This window comes from Penaeus japonicus, unplaced genomic scaffold (assembly GCF_977035675.1).
Source record: "Penaeus japonicus unplaced genomic scaffold, GWHDUDI00000001_assembly GWHDUDI00000043, whole genome shotgun sequence".
Lineage (NCBI taxonomy): Eukaryota > Metazoa > Arthropoda > Malacostraca > Decapoda > Penaeidae > Penaeus > Penaeus japonicus.
This window is the reverse complement of record NW_028234445.1, coordinates 1,149,646-1,174,645: the sequence shown is the minus strand read 5'-3', so window position 1 is coordinate 1,174,645 and position 25,000 is coordinate 1,149,646. Positions and strand designations below refer to the sequence as shown.

The following is a 25,000-nucleotide window of genomic DNA, read 5'->3' as shown; positions in this document are numbered from 1 at the left end:
GGTTGTTGTTGATGTCCATGGGGTTGTTGTTGATGTCCATGGGGTTGTTGTTGATGTCCATGGGGTTGTTGTTGATGTCCATGGGGTTGTTGTTGATGTCCATGGGGTTGTTGTTGATGTCCATGGGGTTGTTGTTGATGTCCATGGGGATGTTGTTGATGTCCATGGGGTTGTTGCTGATGTCCATGGGGTTGTTGCTGATGTCCATGGGGTTGTTGTTGATGTCCATGGGGATGTTGTTGATGTCCATGGGGTTGTTGTTGATGTCCATGGGGATGTTGTTGATGTCCATGGGGTTGTTGTTGATGTCCATGGGGTTGTTGTTGATGTCCATTATTATTATTATGATGTCCATTACCATATTCCGTTACCACATTAACTGATACGATATTCTTAATATAATAATTATAATTAATAATTATAATTAATATAATATAATAATATAATATAATATAATAATATAATAATTATAATTAATATAATATTATAATATAATATAATATAATAATATAATAATTATAATTAATATAATATTATAATATAATATAATATAATAATATAATAATATAATAATTATAATTAATATAATATTATAATATAATATAATATAATAATATAATAATATAATAATTATAATAATTATAATTAATATAATATTATAATATAATATAATATAATAATATAATAATATAATAATATAATAATTATAATTAATATAATATTATAATAATAATACAATAAGCCACGGGAGGAAAGCTGTACCGCCTGGGCCATAAACCCTTCATAGGCCACTCACGCTAAGACCAGGGACTATGACGATGTCCCATCATAGTCCCTGGGTGATGGTGCCCCCTGCGGCGAGACAGAAGCTGAAGGGGAAGGGATGGGTGCTGGTGCCCCCTGCGGCGAGACAGAACCTGAAGGGGAAGGGATGGGTGCTGGTGCCCCCTGCGGCGAGACAGAAGCTGAAGGGGAAGGGATGGGGGCTGGTGCCACCTGCGGCGAGACAGAAGCTAAGGGAAGAGATGGGTGCTGGTGCCCCCTGCGGCGAGACAGAAGCTGAAGGGGAAGGGATGGGTGCTGGTGCCCCCTGCGGCGAGACAGAAGCTGAAGGGGAAGGGATGGGTGCTGGTGCCCCCTGCGGCGAGACAGAAGCTGAAGGGGAAGGGATGGGTGCTGGTGCCCCCTGCGGCGAGACAGAAGCTGAGGAAGGGATGGGTGCTTGGTGCCCCCTGCGGCGAGACAGAAGCTGAAGGGGAAGGGATGGGTGGCTGTGCCCCGCTGCGGCGAACAGAAGCTGAAGGGGAAGGATGGGTGCTTGGTGCCCGCCTGCGGCGAGAACAGAAGCTGAAGGGGAAGGGATGGGTGCTGGTGCCCCCTGCGGCGAGACAGAAGCTGAAGGGGAAGGGATGGGTGCTGGTGCCCCCTGCGGCGAGACAGAAGCTGAAGGGGAAGGGATGGGTGCTGGTGCCCCCTGCGGCGAGACAGAAGCTGAAGGGGAAGGGATGGGTGCTGGTGCCCCCTGCGGCGAGACAGAAGCTGAAGGGGAAGGGATGGGTGCTGGTGCCACCTGCGGCGAGACAGAAGCTGAAGGGAAGGAGTGGTGGCTGGTGCACTGCGGCGAGACAGAAGCTGAAGGGGAAGGGATGGGTGCTGGTGCCCCCTGCGGCGAGACAGAAGCTGAAGGGGAAGGGATGGGTGCTGGTGCCCCCTGCGGCGAGACAGAACCTGAAGGGAAAATCAGCGCATTTAACTATAATCAGTTTCATTATCAGAATGGCTGAAACGTGAATCTTAAGCATTTTTGGCTATTTTCATGGTCGTATATATTACTGTCATTTTTTTTATTGCACCTTTTTTCTCTCAATTGCTAAATCCTTTGATATAACGAAAATCAGCTCATTTAACTATAATCCGTTTCATTATCAGAATAGCTCAAACTTTTTTTATAGGCATTTTTGGCTATTTTCAGGGTCGTATATATTACTGACTTTTATTTTTATTGCACATTTTTTTCTCTCAATTGCTCAATCCTTTAATATAGCGAAAATCAGAGCATTTATTTGTAATCCGTTTCATTATCAGAATAGCTCAAACTTTTTTTTATAGGCATTTTTGGCTATTTTCAGGGTCGTATATATTACTGACTTTTATTTTTATTGCACATTTTTTTCTCTCAATTGCTCAATCCTTTAATATAGCGAAAATCAGAGCATTTATTTGTAATCCATTTCATTATCAGAATGGCTCAAACTTTTTTTATAGGCATTTTTGGCTATTTTCAGGGCGTAGAATATTACTGACTTTTAGTTTATTGCACATTTTTTCTCTCCAAATTGCTCAATCCTTTTTATAGACGAAAACAGTGCATTTATTTGTAATCCGTTGCAATTATCAGAAGAGCTCAAACTTTTTTTTAAGCATGTTTTGGCTATGTTCAGGGTCGTATATAGTACTGACTTTGTAATTTTTATGCACTTTTTTCTCTCGAATTGCGTGCAATGCCTATTAATATAACGAAAATCAGCGCATTTAATTATAATCCGTTTCATTATCAGAATGGCTCAAACGTGTATTTTAAGCATTTTTGGCTATTTTACTGTCATTTTTTTATTGCACCTTTATTCTCTGAATTCCTAAATCGTTTAATATAACGAAAATCAGCGCGTTTCACTATAATCTGTTTCATTATCAGAATGGCTCAAACGTGTATTTTAAGCAGTTTTGGCTATTTCATTTATTTTATTGCACCTTTTTTCTCTCAATTGCTAAATCCTTTAATATAATGAAAATCAGCGCATTTAACTGTAATCCGTTTCATTATCAGAATTGCGCTAACTTGTATTTTAAGCATTTTGGCTTATTTTTCATGATCTTGAATTTTTTTTCTGCGGCTTTTTTCTCGCAATTTCTTTTTCCTTTAATATAACAAAAATCAGCGCATTTAACTGTAATCATTTTTTTTTTTCAGGATAGTGATTTTTTTTTTCTTTGCACCTTTTTTTTCGCAATTGATTTTTCCTTTAATATAACAAAAATCAGTGAATTGAACTGTAATCCGTTTCGTTATCAAAATGGCTCTAACGTGTATTTTAAGCATTTTTGGCTTTTTTTCAGGATCGTCATTTTTTTTTCTTGCACCTTTTTTTCGCAATTGATTTTTCCTTTAATATAACAAAAATCAGTGAATTGAACTGTAATCCGTTTCGTTATCAAAATGGCTCTAACGTGTATTTTAAGCATTTTTGGCTTTTTTTCAGGATCGTCATTTTTTTTCTTGCACTTTTTTTTCGCAATTGATTTTTCCTTTAATATAACAAAAATCAGTATTTTTTTTGCTTTTCGCATGATTTCTTAAATAAAAACTGATGATATGTTTTTAATGGCAGTGTATTAATTTGGTTTTTATTTTTTCTTTATTTTCGCATTTTTATACAAATCGTAATTGAGTCGTTTCTTCAAGGCTAGGTATTAATTTGGTTTTGGTTTTTTTTTGCTTTTGATTTTTTTATTAAATAGTGATGATGATGTTGTTATAATAGTGTTTAAGATTTTGTTTTTTTGGATTTTTTTTTTTGTTTTGCATTTTTTAAAAAAAGTGAATGAGTCTTGTTAAAGCTTATGTATTTTGTTTGTTTTTCGGTGTATTTTTTTTTTATTTTTTTAATGATTCTTAATAAAAATGTGATAACTTCTTATAAGGTAGTGTTTTAATTGGTTTTTCAGATTCATTTTTTTTCTTGCCTTTTTGCAATTGATTTTTTTTAATATAAAATCGTGATGAATGTAATCGTTGTTATCAAGGTCTAGTATTAGATTTTGGCTTTTTGGTGTCATTTTTTTTTTTGCACTTTTTCGCAATGATTTTCTTTATAACAAATCGTGATTGATTATCGTTCGTTTCAATGCACTGTTTAAATTTGGTTTTAGGATCGTTTTTTTTTTGCATTTTTTTCGCAATTGTTTTTCTTTATTAAAATAGTGAATTGAACTGAATCGTTCGTTATCAATGGTCAACGGTATTTTAGATTTGGTTTTTAGGATGTATTTTTTTTTCTTGACTTTTTGCAATGATTTTTTTTATATAAAAATAGTGATTGAACTGTAATTTGTTATCAAAGGCTCAGTGATTAATTTTTGGCTTTTAGGGTATTTTTTTCTGACTTTTTGCAATTGATTTTCCTTTAATATAAAATCAGTAATTGATGTATCGTTTGTTTAAAGGCTTAGTGTATTTAAGATTTTTGGTTTTTTAGGATTTTTTTTTTTCTGACTTTTTTTCGCAATTGTTTTCTTTAAACAAAATCAGTGATTGAATGTAATCGTTTGTTATCAAAGGCTAAGTGTATTTAACATTTTGGTTTTTTCAGGATCGTCATTTTTTTCTTGCACCTTTTTTCGCATGATTTTCTTTAATTAAAAAAATCAGAATATGTAATCGTTTGTATCAATGGCTAGTTTTAAGATTTGTTTTTCGTTATTTTTTCTTCACTTTTTTTCGATTATTTTATTACAAAATATGAATTGACGTATCGTTCGTTAAAGGTTAAGTGTATTAGATTTTGGTTTTTTTCAGGATGTTTTTTTTTCTGCTTTTCGCAATTGATTTCTTTATTAAAAATCGTGAATTGATTATCGTTTTATCAAGTCTAGTGTTTTTAGATTTTTGTTTTTAGGATGTATTTTTTTTTGCACTTTTTTTCCAATGATTTTTTAATATAACAATATGAATGATGTATTTTGTTTCAAGGCTACGGTTTTTAGCATTTGGTTTTAGGTCGTATTTTTTTTTGACTTTTTTTCGATTGATTTCTTATAAAATCAGTGAATTGATGATCGTTGTTATAAGTAAGTGTATTTAAGATTTGTTTTAGTCGTCATTTTTTTTTCTTGCATTTTTCGCATGTTTTATATAACAAAGTTTTTTTTCCTTTTTGCATTGATTTCTAATTACAAATATGATTGACTATGTTTAAGTATATTAGATTTGGTTTTTTTGATCTTTTTTTTTTCCTTTTCGCATGATTTCTTAAAATGTGATGATGTAACTGTCAGTAGTTAGATTTGTTTTGGTTTTTTTTTTGTTTTTCGCATGACCTAATACAATCAGTATAATGTGATAATTAGATTAATTTAGTTTCTGACTAAATAAACATGATGATGATCTTGTTAGTCACGTTTAATTTTGTTTTAGATATTTTTTGCTTTTTTTCATGATTTCTTTTTACAAAATGAATGAACTGTAATCCGTTTCGTTATCAAAATGGCTCTAACGTGTATTTTAAGCATTTTTGGCTTTTTTTCAGGATCGTCATTTTTTTTTCGTGCACCGTTTCGTTATCAAAATGGCTCTAACGTGTATTTTAAGCATTTTTGGCTTTTTTTCAGGATCGTCATTTTTTTTCTTGCACCTTTTTTTCGCAATTGATTTTTCCTTTAATATAACAAAAATCAGTGAATTGAACTGTAATCCGTTTCGTTATCAAAATGGCTCTAACGTGTATTTTAAGCATTTTTGGCTTTTTTCAGGATCGTCATTTTTTTTTCTTGCACCTTTTTTTCGCAATTGATTTTTCCTTTAATATAACAAAAATCAGTGAATTGAACTGTAATCCGTTTCGTTATCAAAATGGCTCTAACGTGTATTTTAAGCATTTTTGGCTTTTTTTTAGGATCGTCATTTTTTTTTTCTTGCACCTTTTTTTCGCAATTGATTTTTCCTTTAATATAACAAAAATCAGTGAATTGAACTGTAATCCGTTTCGTTATCAAAATGGCTATTAAGCATTTTTGACTTTTTTCAGGATCGTCATTTTATTTTTTTTTGTTGCACCTTTTTTTCTCGCAATTGATTTTTCCTTTAATATAACAAAAATCAGTGAATTGAACTGTAATCCGTTTCGTTATCAAAATGGCTCTAACGTGTATTTTAAGCATTTTTGTCTTTTTTTCAGGATCGTCATTTTTTTTTCTTGCACCTTTTTTATCGCAATTGAATTTTCCTTTAAATCAGTTAATTGCACAGTGAATTGAATCCGTTTCGTTATCAAAATGGCTCTAACGTGTATTTTAAGCATTTTTGCCTTTTTTTCAGGATCGTCATTTTTTTTTCTTGCACCTTTTTTTTCGCAATTGATTTTTCCTTTAATATAACAAAAATCAGTGAATTGAACTGTAATCCGTTTCGTTATCAAAATGGCTCTAACGTGTATTTTAAGCATTTTTGGCTTTTTTTCGGGAGCGTCGTTTTTTTTTTCCTTGCACCTTTTTTCTCGCAATTGATTTTTCCTTTAATATAACAAAAATCAGTGAATTGAACTGTAATCCGTTTCGTTATCAAAATGGTCTAACGTTATTTTAAGCATTTTTGGCTGTTTTTCAGGGTGGTCATATTTTTTACTTAATTATTTGACGACTCCCTGAAAAAAAAGCAAAAATGCTTAAAATACACGTTAGCAGCCATTTTGATATATCCGGAAATCGAGATTACAGTTCAATTCACTTATTTTGTTGTTATATTTTTGTAAGTAAAGGGAAAGAAGGGGAAAATCAATTGCAGAAAAAACAGGTGTAAGAAAGAAAAAAAAATGTGACGATCACTGAAAAAAAGCCAAAAACGCTTCAAAATACACGTTAGACGCCATTGTTGATACGAAACTGTGGGTGTTTAACAGTTCAATTTCGCACTGATATTTTTTGTTATATCGCAAAGGAAAAATCAAAATTGCGAAAAAAAAAGGGTGCAAGAAAAAATAAAATTGACCGAATCCTGAAAAAAAGCCCTGAAAAAGCGCTTTAATGTAATACACGAAATTAGGTGCCATTCTGATAACGAAACGGAATTACAGTTCAATTTACTCACTGATTTTTGTTATATTAAAAGGAAAAAAAATTGCGAGGAAAAAAAAAAAAAAAAGGTGCAAGAAAAAAAAAAAATGACGATCCTGAAAAAAGCCAAAAATGCTTAAAATACACGTTAGAGCCATTTTGATAAAGAAACGAACTACAGTTCAATTCACTGATTTTTTATATATTTAAGTGAAATTCAATTGCGTTGCGAAAAAAAGGTGCAAAGAAAAAAAAATGTCGATCCTGAAAAAAAAAAAAGCAAAAACGGCAGTAAAATACCGTTAGAGCCATTGTGATAACGAACGAAGGATTACAGTTCTGAATTCACTGATTTTTGTTATATTAAAGGAAAAATCAATTGCGAAAAAAAAAGATGCAGGAAAAAAATAAATGGGGACATCCTGAAAAAAACTCCTGAAAAATGCTTAAAATACCAGACCGTTTTGAGCGATTTGATAACGAAAAACGGATTACAGTTCAATTTCATCGATTTGTTGTTATATTAAAGGAAAGTCAATTAGCGAGAAAAAAAAGGTGGCCAGAAAAAAAAAAAAATTGACGATCCTGAAACAAAAGCCAAAACAATGTGCTATAAAAAATATCAACGTTAGAGCCACATTTTGATTAACCGAAACGGGATTATCAGTTCATATTCACTGATTTTTGTTATATTAAAGGAATAAATCAAATGCGCGAAAAAAAGGCTGCAAGAAACAAAAAAAATGACGATCCTGAAAAAAGCCAAACAACGCTTAAAATACAACGTTTAGAGAGCCATTGTGATAAACGAAACGGATTACAGTTCAATTCACTGATTTTTTAGTTTATATTAAAGGAAAAACATCAATTGCGCGAAAAAATGGTTGCAGAGAAAGAAAAGAATTAAAAATTGACGATCCTGAAAAAAATCCCTGAAAATGCTTTTAAAATCTAACCCGTTAGAGCCATTTCTCGATAACGAAATCGGGATTACAGTTTCAATTCACTGATATTTGTAAGTATTATAAAGGAAAGCATCAATTGCGAGAAAAAAGGTGCAAGAAAATAAAAAATGACGATCCTGGAAAAAAGCCAAAAAAATGCATTAAAAAAAAATTACACGTTTAGAGAAGCCATTGATAACGAAACGGATGATACTGTTCCAATTCACTGATTTTTGTTTATATTTAAAAGGGAAAATGCAATTGCGAAAAAAAGCGTGCCAAGAAAAAAACTAAAATGACGAATCCTGAAAAAAAAGCCAAAAAACACCGGGCACTTAAAATACCACGTTAGAGCCATTGTTGATAACGAAACGGTATCGTTACAGTTCAATTTCACTGATTTTTGTTATATTAAAGGAAAATAATTCGATATTTGCGAAAAAATGAAAAAAGGTGCAAGGAAAAAAAAAATATGACGATCTCTGAAACAAAGCCTAAAAATGCTTAAAACACGTAAAATACCCGTTTTAGCCATTCTGATAACGAAACGGATATAGACAGTTCGCGCGCAGATTCACTGAAATTTGAGGGAGTCTATCTTTGTGGAGAGTAGTATGTAAAGTGAAAAATTTCGCAGATTTTAGCTCGAAGGAGAAAAAAGAAAACGAGAGTTAGTCAATGTAGATAGCAAGAAAAAAAGAAAGAAACTGGGATCAGAATCTTGAAAAATACTATAAAGCCAACAACAGCTTAAAATACACGTTTAGAGCCATTGTGATAACGAGAAACGGATTACAGTTCAATTCACTGATTTTTTGTTATATTAAAGGAAAATATCAATTGCGAAAAAAAAAAGGTTGCAAGGAAAAAAAAATGACGATCCTTGAAAAAAAGCCAAAAATGCTTAAAATACACGGTTAGAGCCATTTTTGGCTAACGAAACGGCCGATTACAGAGTCAATTCACTGATTTTCTCGTTATATTAAAGGAAAAGCATCATAGTTGCGAAAAAAAGGTGCAAGAAAAAAAAAAAATGGACGATCCTGACAAAAAAGCCAAAAATGCTTAAACTACACCGTTAGAGCCATTGTTGATAATCGAAACGGATATCTATTACAGTTCAAAATTCACTGATTTTTGTTATATTAAAGGAAAAATCAATTGCGAAAAAAAAGGTATGCCAAGAAAAAAAACAATCCTGAAACAAAAAAGCCAAAAAAATGCTTTAAAATACACGTTAGAGCCATTTCTGATAACGAACGAAAACGGATTACATTTCTATTCACTGATTTTTGTTTATATTAAAGGGAAAAATCAATTGCGAAAAAAAGGTGCAAGCAAAAAAAAAATGGTCGATCCTGAAAAAAAGCCAGCAAAAAAATCGCTAAAAATACCGTTTATTAGGCAATTTTGATAACGAAACGGATTACAGTTCAATTCACTGATTTTTGTTTAATATTAAAGGAAATCTCATTGCGAAAAAGGTGCAAGAAAAAAAAAAGATGATCCTGAAAAAAAAGCCCCAAAAAAACGCTAAAATATACATCGGTTCTTAGAGCCATTGATGATAACGAAAAAGTCGGAATACTACAGTTCCAATGCACTGATTTCTTTTTATTTATATTAAACGGACAAATATCAATTGCGGGAAGAAAAAAGGATGCAAGAAAAAAAATAAATGAACGCTCGATCCTCCCGAAAGAAAAATAAAAAGCCATGAAACCAATCGCTTAAAATAACAGGCTTGTGCAGGAGCCTTCTCGATACGCACACGAAAACTGGATAATACAGTCTGAATGCACTGATTTTTGTTATATTTAAAGGAAAAGAAAATCAAGATTTGCGAGAAAAAAGGTAGCCAGAAAAAAAAAATGACCGCCGATCCTGAAAAAAAGCCAAAACTGCTTTAAAAGTTACACGTTAGAGCCATTTTGATCTAAAACGGATTTACCAGTTCAATTCACTGATTTTTGTTTATATAAAGGAAAAAATCAACTTGCCGAGAAAACTAAAAAAATGGGGATGCAAAAAGAAAAAAAAGAACGATCTGAAACAAAAAGCCCAAATTGCTTAAATTACACGTTAGAGCATTTGATCACGAAACAGATTACAGTTCAATTCCACTGGATTTTTGTTCTATTAAAGGAAAAATCCAATTGCGAGAAAAAAAGGTGCAAGAAAAAAAAAACGTGTCGATCCTGAAAAAAAAAAAATGTTAAAATTACACGTTAGAGCCATTCTGATAACGAACGGATATTACAGTTGAATGCACTGCTTTTTTGTTATATTAAGTGAAAAAATCAATTGCGAAACAAAAAAGTAGAAGAAAAAAAAACAATGTCGTCCTGAACAATAAGCCAAAAAAAAATAGCTTAAAATAACACGTTAGAGCCATTTTGATACCGAAACGGATTACGTTCAATTCACGTGATTTTTGTTATATTAAAGGAAAAAAAAAATCATTGCGAGAAAAAAAATGCGAGAAAAACAAAAATGGCCGATCCTGACAAAAAACCATAAAAAAAATGCTTAAAATACACGTTTGAGCCCTTCTGATAACGAAACGGATTACAGTTCAATTCCCTGATTTTGTTAAATTAAGGAAAAAATCAATTGCGTGGAAAACAAGGTTGCAAGAAAAAAAAAAGTGCCGATCCTGAACAAAAAAGCCAACATGCTTAAAATACGTTAGGCCAATCTGTTACCGAAACGGATTTACGTTCAATGCACTGCTTTTTGTTATATTTAAAGGAAAAAGAGAAAATCTATTGCGAGGAAAACAACGTGCGAAAAAAAAAAAAAACAATGGGACGATCCTGAAAAACAAAAAAAAAAGCCAAAAATGCTACAAAACACGTTAGAGCATTCTGATACCGAAAACGGGATAACAGTTCATGCACTGATTTTTGTTATCTTAAAGGAAAAATCAATTGCGAGAAAAAAAGTGCGAGAAAAAAAAATGACGATCCTGAAAAAAAGCAAAAAATGCTTAAAAAACACGTTAGAGCCATTCTGATACCGAAACGGATTACAGTTCAATTCACTGATTTTTGTTATATATAAAGGAAAAATCAATTGGGAGAAAAAAAGTGCGAGAAAAAAAAATGACGATCCTGAAAAAAAGCCAAAAATGCTTAAAATACACGTTAGAGCCATTCACTGATTTTTGTCATATTAAAGGAAAAATCAGAGACGCTAAAAATACCTAATTTAGTCAATTTGATCATGAAAAGGTATAGAATTTAATTCCCTGATTATCGTTATATTAGAGCAAAAAGGAATTGAGAGAAAAATGGGGAAATAAAAAAAAAGGGGAAAATCTCCCGAAAACGCCAAATATGCTTAAAATACACGTTTGAGCCATTCTGATGACGGAAAGGATTACAGCTAAATACGCTGATTATCGTTATATTCGAGCAAAAAGTGAATGCGAAAACAAAGGGGAAAAAAAAGCAAGGCAGCTACTAAACCACAGAGCCGCTAAAAATACCTTAATTTAGTCCAATTTGATCATGAAAAGGTCTTAGAATTTCATTGTACTGCATATCGTTATATTTAGAACAAAAAGGATTGAGAGAAAAAAAGAAAATTGGGGAAATAACAAAAAAAACTAGGGGAAAAACTCCGAAGAAAACGCCAAATAAGCTTTAAAATCACGTTTTGAGCCTTCTGATGCGGAATGGATTACAGACTAAATACGCTGATTATCGTTCTATTCGAGCAATAAGTGACATGAAGGAAACAGGATCAAAAAAAAAAGAAAGGCAATACTATAAAAACACACAGAGAAGATAAAAATACTAATTAGTCACAATTTGATCTGAACAGGTATGAATTTAATGCCCTGATTATCGGTTATATTAGAACAAAAAGGAATTGAGAGAACAATTGGGGAAATAATAAACAGGGGAAGGAAAATCTCCCGAAAACGCCAAATATGCTTAAAATAACACACGTGTTGAGCCATTCTGATGACGGAAAGGACTACCAGCTAAATACGCTGATTCTCGTTATATTCGAGCAAAAGTGATGCGCGGAAAAAAGGGGGGGGGGGAAAAGAAGGAAGCTACTCAAAAAAACAGAATACGATAAAACTACCTAATTTAGACAATTTGATCATGAAAAAAGTTAATATAGACTTTAATGCACTGTTATCGTGCTATTAGAACAAAAAGGAATTGAGAGAAAACTGGGGAAATAAAGAAAATGAGAAAATCTCCCCGAAAACGCCAAATATGCTTAAAATACACGTTTGAGCCATTTCTGATGACGGGAAAAGGGATGACAGCTAAATACGCTGATTATCGTTATTTTTCGGAGCAAAAAAAATAAGTGGAATGCGAGAAAACAGGGGAAAAAAAAAATAAAAAGAAAGCAGCTCCTAAAAAAACCAGAGGGACGCTAAAATACCTAATTTAGTCAATTTGAATCATGAAAACGTTTCTAAAATTTACTGCCCTGATTATCGTTATATTAGAGCAAAAAGGAATTGAGAGAAAATGGTGGAAATAAAAAAACAAGGGAAATCTCCCGAAAACGGCCAAAAATGCTTAAAAATACACGTTTGAGCCATTTGCGACCGGAAAGGGATTACAGTAAATTACGTGATTATCGTTATATTCGAGCCAAAAGGTGAATGCGCGAAAAACGGGGAACAAAAAAAAGCAAAGCAGCTACTAAAGAAAACAGAGACGCTAAAAAAATACCTAATTTAGTCAATTTGAAAATGAAAAGGTATAGAAGATAATGCACTGATTATCGGTTATATTAGAATCAAACAGGAATTTGAGTGCAATGAGGGGAAATAAAAAAAAAGGGGAACATCTCCCCGGCAAACCGCAAAATATGCTTAAACTAACGTTTGAGCCATTCTGATGACGGGAATGGATTACAGCTAAATACGCTGCTTATCGTAATATTCGAAGCCAACACAGTGAATGAAAGAAAAAAGAAAAAAAAAAGAAAAGGCAACATAAAAAAAACAGAAGGACACTAAAAAATACCTAATTTAGTTATTTGATCATGAAAAGTACAGTTTAATGCACTAATTATCGTTACAATAGAGCAAAAAGGAATCGAGAGAACGAGAAAAATGGGGAAATAAAAAAAGGAGTAAAATCTCCCGAAAACGCCAAATATGCTTAAAAAGCACGTTTGAGCATTTGGATGACGGAAAGGAATTACAGCCAAATATGCTGTTTACGTTATATTCTCGCAATTGATTTTCCCTTTAATATAACAAAAATCAGTGAATTGAACTGTATTCCGTTTCGTTATCAAAATGGCTCAAACGTGTATCTTAAGCATTTTTTTTTTTTTTCAGGATCGTCATTTTTTTTTTCGTGCACCTTTTTTCTCGCAATTGATTTTCCCTTTAATATAACAAAAATCAGTGAATTGAACTGTATTCCGTTTCGTTATCAAAATGGCTCAAACGTGTATCTTAAGCATTTTTGGCTTTTTTTCAGGATCGTCATTTTTTTTTTCGTGCACCTTTTTTCTCGCAATTGATTTTCCCTTTAATATAACAAAAATCAGTGAATTGAACTGTATTCCGTTTCGTTATCAAAATGGCTCAAACGTGTATCTTAAGCATTTTTGGCTTTTTTTCAGGATCGTCATTTTTTTTTTCGTGCACCTTTTTTCTCGCAATTGATTTTCCCTTTAATATAACAAAAATCAGTGAATTGAACTGTATTCCGTTTCGTTATCAAAATGGCTCAAACGTGTATCTTAAGCATTTTTGGCTTTTTTTCAGGATCGTCATTTTTTTTTCGTGCACCTTTTTTCTCGCAATTGATTTTCCCTTTAATATAACAAAAATCAGTGAATTGAACTGTATTTCGTTTCGTTATCAAAATGGCTCAAACGTGTATCTTAAGCATTTTTTTTTTTTTTTCAGGATCGTCATTTTTTTTTTCGTGCACCTTTTTTCTCGCAATTGATTTTCCCTTTAATATAACAAAAATCAGTGAATTGAACTGTATTCCGTTTCGTTATCAAAATGGCTCAAACGTGTATCTTAAGCATTTTTGGCTTTTTTTCAGGATCGTCATTTTTTTTTTTTCGTGCACCTTTTTTCTCGCAATTGATTTTCCCTATAATATAACAAAAATCAGTGAATTGAACTGTATTCCGTTTCGTTATCAAAATGCCTCAAACGTGTATTCTAAGCATTTTTTTTTTTTTTTTCAGGATCGTCATTTTTTTTTTTCGTGCACCTTTTTTCTCGCAATTGATTTTCCCTTTAATATAACAAAAATCAGTGAATTGAACTGTATTCCGTTTCGTTATCAAAATGGCTCAAACGTGTATCTTAAGCATTTTTGGCTTTTTTTCAGGATCGTCATTTTTTTTTCGTGCACCTTTTTTCTCGCAATTGATTTTCCCTTTAATATAACAAAAATCAGTGAATTGAACTGTATTCCGTTTCGTTATCAAAATGGCTCAAACGTGTATTCTAAGCATTTTTGGCTTTTTTTCAGGATCGTCATTTTTTTTTTTCGTGCACCTTTTTTCTCGCAATTGATTTTCCCTTTAATATAACAAAAATCAGTGAATTGAACTGTATTCCGTTTCGTTATCAAAATGGCTCTAACGTGTATCTTAAGCATTTTTGGCTTTTTTTCAGGATCGTCATTTTTTTTTTCGTGCACCTTTTTTCTCGCAATTGATTTTCCCTTTAATATAACAAAAATCAGTGAATTGAACTGTATTCCGTTTCGTTATCAAAATGGCTCAAACGTGTATCTTAAGCATTTTTGGCTTTTTTTCAGGATCGTCATTTTTTTTTTTTTTGTGCACCTTTTTTCTCGCAATTGATTTTCCCTTTAATATAACAAAAATCAGTGAATTGAACTGTATTCCGTTTCGTTATCAAAATGGCTCAAACGTGTATCTTAAGCATTTTTGGCTTTTTTTCAGGATCGTCATTTTTTTTTCGTGCACCTTTTTTCTCGCAATTGATTTTCCCTTTAATATAACAAAAATCAGTGAATTGAACTGTATTCCGTTTCGTTATCAAAATGGCTCAAACGTGTATCTTAAGCATTTTTTTTTTTTTTTCAGGATCGTCATTTTTTTTTTTCGTGCACCTTTTTTCTCGCAATTGATTTTCCCTTTAATATAACAAAAATCAGTGAATTGAACTGTATTCCGTTTCGTTATCAAAATGGCTCAAACGTGTATCTTAAGCATTATCAACAAAATGGCTCAAACGTGTATTTTAAGCATTTTTGGCTTTTTTTCAGGATCGTCATTTTTTTTTTTTCGTGCACCTTTTTTCTCGCAATTGATTTTTGTTATATTAAAGGGAAAATCAATTGCGAGAAAAAAGGTGCACGAAAAAAAAATGACGATCCTGAAAAAAAGCCAAGAATGCTTCAAATACACGTTTGAGCCATTTTGATAACGAAACGGAATACAGTTCAATTCACTGATTTTTGTTATATTAAAGGAAAAATCAATTGCGAAAAAAAAGGTGCAAGAAAAAAAAAAAAGACGATCCTGAAAAAAACAACAAAAATGCTTAGAATACACGTTTGAGCCATTTTGATAACGAAACGGAATACAGTTCAATTCACTGATTTTTGTTATATTAAAGGAAAAATCAATTGCGAAAAAAAAAGGTGCAAGAAAAAAAAAAATGACGATCCTGAAAAAAAGCCAAGAATGCTTCAAATACACGTTTGAGCCATTTTGATAACGAAACGGAATACAGTTCAATTCACTGATTTTTGTTATATTAAAGGAAAAATCAATTGCGAAAAAAAAGGTGCAAGAAAAAAAAAATGACGATCCTGAAAAAAAGCCAAGAATGCTTCAAATACACGTTTGAGCCATTTTGATAACGAAACGGAATACAGTTCAATTCACTGATTTTTGTTATATTAAAGGAAAAATCAATTGCGAAAAAAAAGGTGAAAGAAAAAAAAAAATGACGATCCTGAAAAAAAGCCAAGAATGCTTCAAATACACGTTTGAGCCATTTTGATAACGAAACGGAATACAGTTCAATTCACTGATTTTTGTTATATTAAAGGAAAAATCAATTGCGAAAAAAAAGGTGCAAGAAAAAAAAATGACGATCCTGAAAAAAAGCCAAGAATGCTTCAAATACACGTTTGAGCCATTTTGATAACGAAACGGAATACAGTTCAATTCACTGATTTTTGTTATATTAAAGGAAAAATCAATTGCGAAAAAAAAGGTGCAAGAAAAAAAAAATGACGATCCTGAAAAAAAGCCAAGAATGCTTCAAATACACGTTTGAGCCATTTTGATAACGAAACGGAATACAGTTCAATTCACTGATTTTTGTTATATTAAAGGAAAAATCAATTGCGAAAAAAAAGGTGCAAGAAAAAAAAAAATGACGATCCTGAAAAAAAGCCAAGAATGCTTCAAATACACGTTTGAGCCATTTTGATAACGAAACGGAATACAGTTCAATTCACTGATTTTTGTTATATTAAAGGAAAAATCAATTGCGAAAAAAAAGGTGCAAGAAAAAAAAAATGACGATCCTGAAAAAAAGCCAAGAATGCTTCAAATACACGTTAGAGCCATTTTGATAACGAAACGGATTACAGTTCAATTCACTGATTTTTGTTATATTAAAGGAAAAATCAATTGCGAAAAAAAAGGTGCAAGAAAAAAAAAAATGACGATCCTGAAAAAAAGCCAAAAATGCTTAAAATACACGTTAGAGCCATTTTGATAACGAAACGGAATACAGTTCAATTCACTGATTTTTGTTATATTAAAGGAAAAATCAATTGCGAAAAAAAAGGTGCAAGAAAAAAAAAATGACGATCCTGAAAAAAAGCCAAGAATGCTTCAAATACACGTTTGAGCCATTTTGATAACGAAACGGAATACAGTTCAATTCACTGATTTTTGTTATATTAAAGGAAAAATCAATTGCGAAAAAAAAGGTGCAAGAAAAAAAAAAATGACGATCCTGAAAAAAAGCCAAGAATGCTTCAAATACACGTTTGAGCCATTTTGATAACGAAACGGAATACAGTTCAATTCACTGATTTTTGTTATATTAAAGGAAAAATCAATTGCGAGAAAAAAGGTGCAAGAAAAAAAAAATGACGATCCTGAAAAAAAGCCAAAAATGCTTAAAATACACGTTAGAGCCATTTTGATAACGAAACGGAATACAGTTCAATTCACTGATTTTTGTTATATTAAAGGAAAAATCAATTGCGAAAAAAAAGGTGCAAGAAAAAAAAAAATGACGATCCTGAAAAAAAGCCAAGAATGCTTCAAATACACGTTTGAGCCATTTTGATAACGAAACGGAATACAGTTCAATTCACTGATTTTTGTTATATTAAAGGAAAAATCAATTGCGAGAAAAAAGGTGCACGAAAAAAAAAAATGACGATCCTGAAAAAAAGCCAAAAATGCTTAAAATACACGTTTGAGCCATTTTGATAACGAAACGGAATACAGTTCAATTCACTGATTTTTGTTATATTAAAGGAAAAATCAATTGCGAAAAAAAAGGTGCAAGAAAAAAAAAAATGACGATCCTGAAAAAAAGCCAAAAATGCTTAGAATACACGTTTGAGCCATTTTGATAACGAAACGGAATACAGTTCAATTCACTGATTTTTGTTATATTAAAGGAAAAATCAATTGCGAAAAAAAAGGTGCAAGAAAAAAAAAAATGACGATCCTGAAAAAAAGCCAAAAATGCTTAAGATACACGTTTGAGCCATTTTGATAACGAAACGGAATACAGTTCAATTCACTGATTTTTGTTATATTAAAGGAAAAATCAATTGCGAAAAAAAAGGTGCAAGAAAAAAAAAATGACGATCCTGAAAAAAAGCCAAGAATGCTTCAAATACACGTTTGAGCCATTTTGATAACGAAACGGAATACAGTTCAATTCACTGATTTTTGTTATATTAAAGGAAAGATCAATTGCGAAAAAAAAGGTGCAAGAAAAAAAAAAATGACGATCCTGAAAAAAAGCCAAAAATGCTTAAAATACACGTTAGAGCCATTTTGATAACGAAACGGATTACAGTTCAATTCACTGATTTTTGTTATATTAAAGGAAAAATCAATTGCGAAAAAAAAGGTGCAAGAAAAAAAAAAATGACGATCCTGAAAAAAAGCCAAGAATGCTTCAAATACACGTTTGAGCCATTTTGATAACGAAACGGATTACAGTTCAATTCACTGATTTTTGTTATATTAAAGGAAAAATCAATTGCGAAAAAAAAGGTGCAAGAAAAAATAAATGACGATCCTGAAAAAAAGCCAAAAATGCTTACGAAACGGATTACAGTTCAATTCACTGATTTTTGTTATATTAAAGGAAAAATCAATTGCGAGAAAAAAGGTGCACGAAAAAAAAAATGACGATCCTGAAAAAAAGCCAAACATGCTTAAAATACACGTTTGAGCCATTTTGATAACGAAACGGATTACAGTTCAATTCACTGATTTTTGTTATATTAAAGGAAATATCAATTGCGAAAAAAAAGGTGCAAGAAAAAAAAAATGACGATCCTGAAAAAAAGCCAAAAATGCTTAAAATACACGTTAGAGCCATTTTGATAACGAAACGGAATACAGTTCAATTCACTGATTTTTGTTATATTATAGGGAAAATCAATTGCGAGAAAAAAGGTGCACGAAAAAAAAAAATGCCGATCCTGAAAAAAAGCCAAAAATGCTTAGAATACACGTTTGAGGCATTTTGATAACGAAACGGAATACAGTTCAATTCACTGATTTTTGTTATATTATAGGGAAAATCAATTGCGAGAAAAAAGGTGCACGAAAAAAAAAATGCCGATCCTGAAAAAAAGCCAAAAATGCTTAGAATACACGTTTGAGCCATTTTGATAACGAAACGGAATACAGTTCAATTCACTGATTTTTGTTATATTATAGGGAAAATCAATTGCGAGAAAAAAGGTGCACGAAAAAAAAAAAGACGATCCTGAAAAAAAAACAAAAATGCTTAGAATACACGTTTGAGGCATTTTGATAACGAAACGGAATACAGTTCAATTCACTGATTTTTGTTATATTATAGGGAAAATCAATTGCGAGAAAAAAGGTGCACGAAAAAAAAAAGACGATCCTGAAAAAAAAAAAAAATGCTTAGAATACACGTTTGAGGCATTTTGATAACGAAACGGAATACAGTTCAATTCACTGATTTTTGTTATATTATAGGGAAAATCAATTGCGAGAAAAAAGGTGCACGAAAAAAAAAATGCCGATCCTGAAAAAAAGCCAAAAATGCTTAGAATACACGTTTGAGCCATTTTGATAACGAAACGGAATACAGTTCAATTCACTGATTTTTGTTATATTAAAGGAAAAATCAATTGCGAAAAAAAAGGTGCACGAAAAAAAAAAATGCCGATCCTGAAAAAAAGCCAAAAATGCTTAGAATACACGTTTGAGCCATTTTGATAACGAAACGGAATACAGTTCAATTCACTGATTTTTGTTATATTATAGGGAAAATCAATTGCGAGAAAAAAGGTGCACGAAAAAAAAAAGACGATCCTGAAAAAAAGCCAAAAATGCTTAGAATACACGTTTGAGCCATTTTGATAACGAAACGGAATACAGTTCAATTCACTGATTTTTGTTATATTAAAGGAAAAATCAATTGCGAGAAAAAAGGTGCACGAAAAAAAAAATGACGATCCTGAAAAAAAAAAATGCTTAGAATACACGTTTGAGGCATTTTGATAACGAAACGGAATACAGTTCAATTCACTGATTTTTGTTATATTATAGGGAAAATCAATTGCGAGAAAAAAGGTGCACGAAAAAAAAAAATGACGATCCTGAAAAAAAGCCAAAAATGCTTAGAATACACGTTTGAGTAGTTATGATAACGAAACGGATTACAGTTCAATTCACTGATTTTTGTTATATTAAAGGAAAAATCAATTGCGAGAAAAAAGGTGCAAGAAAAAAAAAAATGCCGATCCTGAAAAAAAGCCAAAAATGCTTAGAATACACGTTTGAGCCATTTTGATAACGAAACGGAATACAGTTCAATTCACTGATTTTTTTTATATTAAAGGAAAAATCAATTGCGAGAAAAAAGGTGCACGAAAAAAAAAAAAATGACGATCCTGAAAAAAAGCCAAAAATGCTTAGAATACACGTTTGAGCCATTTTGATAACGAAACGGAATACAGTTCAATTCACTGATTTTTGTTATATTAAAGGGAAAAACAATTGCGAGAAAAAAGGTGCACGAAAAAAAAAAAAGACGATCCTGAAAAAAAGCCAAAAATGCTTAAAATACACGATTAAGCCATTCTGATAACGAAACGGATTACAGTTCAATTCACTGATTTTTGTTATATGAAAGAAAAAGTGAATTGCTAGAAAAAAGGTGCAAGAAAAAAAAAATGACGATCCTTTAAAAAAATCCAAAAATGCTTAAGGATCAACGTAGAGCCATTTTGATAACGAAACGGAATACAGTTCAATTCACTGTTTTTTGCTATATTAAAGGAAAAATCAAATGCGAGAAATAAGGTGAAAAAAAAAATGACGATCCTGAAAAAAAGCCAAAAATGCTTAAAATACACGTTAGAGCCATTCTGATAACGAAACGGATTACAGTTCAATTCACTGATTTTGTTATATTAAAAGAAAAATCAGTTGCGAAAAAAAGTGCAAGAAAAAAAAAAATGACGATCCTGAAAAAAAGCCAAAAATGCTTTAAAATACACGTTTGAGCCATTCTGATAAAACGAAACGGATTACAGTTCAATTCACTGATTTTTGTTATATTATAGGGAAAATCAATTGCGAGAAAAAAAGTGCAAGAAAAAAAAATGACGATCCTGAAAAAAAACACCCAAAAATGCTTAAAATACACGTTAGAGCCATTCTGGATAACGAAAACGGATTACAGTTCATTCACTGATTTTTGTTATATTAAAGAGGAAAATTCAATTGCGAGAAAAACGGTGCAGAAAAAACAAATGACCGATTGAAAAAAAGACCGCTAAAAATTACTCTAAAAACCGTTAGAACAATTCTGATCATTGAAAAGGTATCCAATTTAATCCCCATGATTGATCGTTTCTATTAAAGGGAAAAATCAATTTCGAGAAAAATGGGGAAATAAAAAAATAATTGGGGAAAATCTCCCGAACAAACGCCAAATAATGACTTAAAATTACACTCACGTTAGAGGGGAGGGGTGCCATCTCTCTGATGACGGAAAGGATATACAGCTCAATACGGCTGATTATCGTTATATTCGAGCACAAAGTGAATTGAATGGCGAGAAACAAAGGTGCAAGGAAAAAAAAAAGCACGCAGCTCCTAAAAACAAGCCAAAGACGTCTAAAAATACAATTTATGGGTCAATTTGATCATGAAAAGGTGATTAGAATTTAATTCACTGAAATATCGTTATATTTAAAGAAAGGGAAAAAAGGAATTGAGAAAGAAAAAATGGGGAAATAAAAAAAATTGGAAAATCTCCCGAAAAAAAGCCAAATATGCTATAAAATACATTTAGAGCCATTTCTGGATGACGGAAAGGATTACAGCTTCAATACGCTGATTTATCGTTATATTCGAGCAAAAAATGAATTGCGAGAAAAGAAGGTTGGCAAAAAAAAAAGGCAACATATCTAAAAAAAAGCAGAGACGCTTGAAAAATACCTAATTTAGTCAATTTGATCATGAATTAGGTATAGAGAATGTAAATGCACCCTGATTTATGCGTTATTTAGAACAAAATGAGGAATTGCGAGGATTAAAATGGGGTAATAAAAAAAAGGGGAAAATCAGCCGAAAACGCCAAAATAGGCTTAAAATACACGTTTGAGCCATTCTGATGTCGGAAAGGAGTACAGCTAAATACGGCTGATTATCGTTAATGAGTCGAGGCAAAAAGTGAATTGCGAGAAAAAAGGGGGGAAAAAAAGGAGAAGCAGCGATCCGAAAAAAACCAGAGACGGATAAAAATTAGCCTAATTTAGTCAATTTGATCATGAAAAAGGTATAGAACAGCTTTCATGCACCTGATTAAGCGTTTATATTAAGAGCAAAAAGGAATTGAGAGAAAAATGGGGAACATAAAAAAAAGGGAAAATCTCAACCGAAAAAAAGCCAAATATGCTTAAAATACACGTTTAGAGCCATTTCTGAATGACGGAAACGGTGCGATTAGCAGCTGAGCAAACTAACGCTGATTATAAGTTTACTATTGAGCAAAAAGTGAATTGCGAGAAAAAAGGGGAAAAAAAAAAGCAAAAGCAGCGATCCCTTAAAAAAAACAGAGACCGCTAAAAATACCTATAATTAGTCAATTGTGATCATGAAAAGGTATAGAATTTTAATGCACTGATTATCGTTATATTAGAACAAAAAGGAATTGGAGAGAAAAATGGGGAAATAAAAAAAAGGGGAAAATGACGATCCCGAAAAAAGGCCAAAATACTGCTTAAAATACAACGTAAGATGAGCCATTCGATGACGGAAAGGATTACAGCTTAAATACGCTGATTATCGTTATATCTCGAGCAAAAAGTGAAATGGCGAGAAAAAAGGTGCACAAAAAAAGAAAGGCAACTACTAAAAAAAACAGAGACACTAAAAATACCTATATTTATTAGGGTTCTATCTTTGATCAGAAAAGGATATAGAATTTTAAATGCACTAATTATCGTTATATTAGAGCAAAAAGGAATGCGAGAGAAAAATAGGGAAATAAAAAAAAGATAAAATCTCCCGAAAAAAATCGCCAAATATGCTTAAAATGCACGTTTGAGCCATATCTGAGACGAAGATTACAGCGAAAATGCATGATATAGCGGTTATATTCGAGCAATTGATTGTTCACTTAATATATTCAAATAATCAGTGAATTGAACTGTAATCCTTTCGTTATCAAGGGCTCTAACGTGTAGTTTTCAAGCAGTGTTGGCTGTTGTTTCAGGATCGTATATTGTTTTTTTCGTGCACCGTGTTTTCTCTTACTGCAATTGGAGTTCTTCCCCTTTGATTATAGCAAAAATCATGCATTGAACTGAATCCTTCGTTATCAGCAATGGTTCTAACGTGGTAGTTTAAGCAATTTTGAGAACATTTTCTTTCAGATCGCATCAATTTTTGTTTTTCATTGCACCTTTTTCTCGTAATACTTGGATTTTTCCTTTAATATAACAAAAAACCTTTGAATTGAACAGTAAATCCGTTTTCGTTATCAGAATGGCCTCTAACGTGTAGTTCAAGCATTTTTGGGCATTTTTTCAGATCGAGATCATTTTTTTTTCTTGCACCTTTTTTCTCCCAATTGATTTTTCCAGAAATAATAAAAAAAAATCAGCTGCATTGAAAGCTGTAATCTCGTTTTCGTTATCAGAATGGCTCTAACGTGTATATTAAGCATTTTTGGCTTTTTTTTCAGATCAAATTGTTCTTCTTGCACCGGTTTTTTGTCGCATTGATTTTCCTTTAATATAGCAAAAATCAGTGCTAAATCAATTGCGAGAAAAAAGGTGCAAGAAAAAAAAAATGACGATTCTGAAAAAAAGCCAAAAATGCTTAAAATACACGTTAGAGCCATTCTGGTAACGAAACGGATTACAGTTCAATTCACTGATTTTTGTTATATTAAAGGAAAAATCAATTGCGAGAAAAAAGGTGCAAGAAAAAAAAAATGACGATCCTGAAAAAAAGCCAAAAATGCTTAAAATACACGTTAGAGCCATTTTCATAACGAAACGGATTACAGTTCAATTCACTGATTTTTGTTATATTAATCCGTTTCGTTATTTAAGCATTTTTGGCTTTTTTTCAGGATCGTCATTTTTTTTTCTTGCACCTTTTTTTTCGCAATTGATTTTTCCTTTAATATATTAAAAATCAGTGCATTGAACTGTAATCCGTTTCGTTATCAGAATGGCTCTAACGGGTATTTTAAGCATTTTTAGCTTTTTTTCAGGATCGTCATTTTTTTTTCTTGCACCTTTTTTTTCGCAATTGATTTTTCCTTTAATATACCAAAAGTCAGTGCATTGAACTGTAATCCGTTTCGTTATCAGAATGGCTCTATCGTGTATTTTAAGCATTTTTGGCATTTTTTGAGGATCGTCATTTTTTTTTCTTGCACCTTTTTTCTCGCAATTGATTTTTCCTTTAATATAACAAAAATCAGTGCATTGAAGTGTAATCCGTTTCGTTATCAGAATGGCTCTAACGTGTATTTTAAGCATTTTTGGCTTTTTTTCAGGATCGTCATTTTTTTTCTTGCACCTTTTTTCTCGCAATTGATTTTTCCTTTAATATAACAAAAATCAGTGAATTGAACTGTAATCCGTTTCGTTATCAGAATGGCTCTAACGTGTATTTTAAGCATTTTTGGCTTTTTTTCACGATCGTCATTTTTTTTTCTTGCACCTTTTTTCTCGCAATTGATTTTTCCTTTAATATAACAAAAATCAGTGAATTGAACTGTAATCCGTTTCGTTATCAAAATGGCTCTAACGTGTATTTTAAGCATTTTTGGCTTTTTTCAGGATCGTCATTTTTTTTTCTTGCACCTTTTTTCTCGCAATTGATTTTTCCTTTAATATAACGAAAATCAACGGATTTAACTGTAATCATTTTCATTGTCAGAATGGTTCTAACGTGTATTTTAAGCATTTTCGGCTTTTTTTCAGGATCGTCATTTTTTTTTCTTGCACCTTTTTTCTCGCAATTGTTTTTTCCTTTAATATAACAAAAATCAGTGAATTGAACTGTAATCCGTTTCGTTATCAGAATGGCTCTAACGTGTATTTTAAGCATTTTTGGCTTTTTTTCAGGATCGTCATTTTTTTTTTCTTGCACCTTTTTTCTCGCAATTGATTTTTCCTTTAATATAACAAAAATCAGTGAATTGAACTGTAATCCGTTTCGTTATCAGAATGGCTCTAACGTGTATTTTAAGCATTTTTGGCTTTTTTTCAGGATCGTCATTTTTTTTTCTTGCACCTTTTTTTCGTGTATTTTGAGCATTTTTGCCTTTTTTCAGGATCGTCATTTTTTTTTCTTGCACCTTTTTTTTCGCAATTGATTTTTCCTTTAATATAGCAAAAATCAGTGCTAAATCAATTGCGAGAAAAAAAGGTGCAAGAAAAAAAATGACGATCCTGAAAAAAAAGCCAAAATTGCTTAAAATACACGTTAGAGCCATTCTGATAACGAAACGGATTACA

The 25,000-nt window shown here is 31.9% G+C and overlaps 2 protein-coding genes and 1 long non-coding RNA gene across 3 annotated transcripts in view; 2 read left to right on the top strand and 1 right to left on the bottom strand.

Annotated features, from left to right (window-relative positions):
* LOC122246354 (uncharacterized) overlaps positions 1-25,000 on the bottom strand; it is a 1,434,769-nt gene that overhangs the window by 1,060,295 nt on the left and 349,474 nt on the right. The gene's annotated exons all lie outside the window — the stretch shown is intronic.
* LOC122263496 (uncharacterized) overlaps positions 1-25,000 on the top strand; it is a 1,386,165-nt gene that overhangs the window by 1,283,354 nt on the left and 77,811 nt on the right. The gene's annotated exons all lie outside the window — the stretch shown is intronic.
* Positions 15,085-18,763, top strand: LOC147466565 (uncharacterized). Its single transcript, XR_015190843.1, has 2 exons — positions 15,085-15,252; positions 15,401-18,763. It is a non-coding gene; the product is annotated as an uncharacterized LOC147466565 (long non-coding RNA).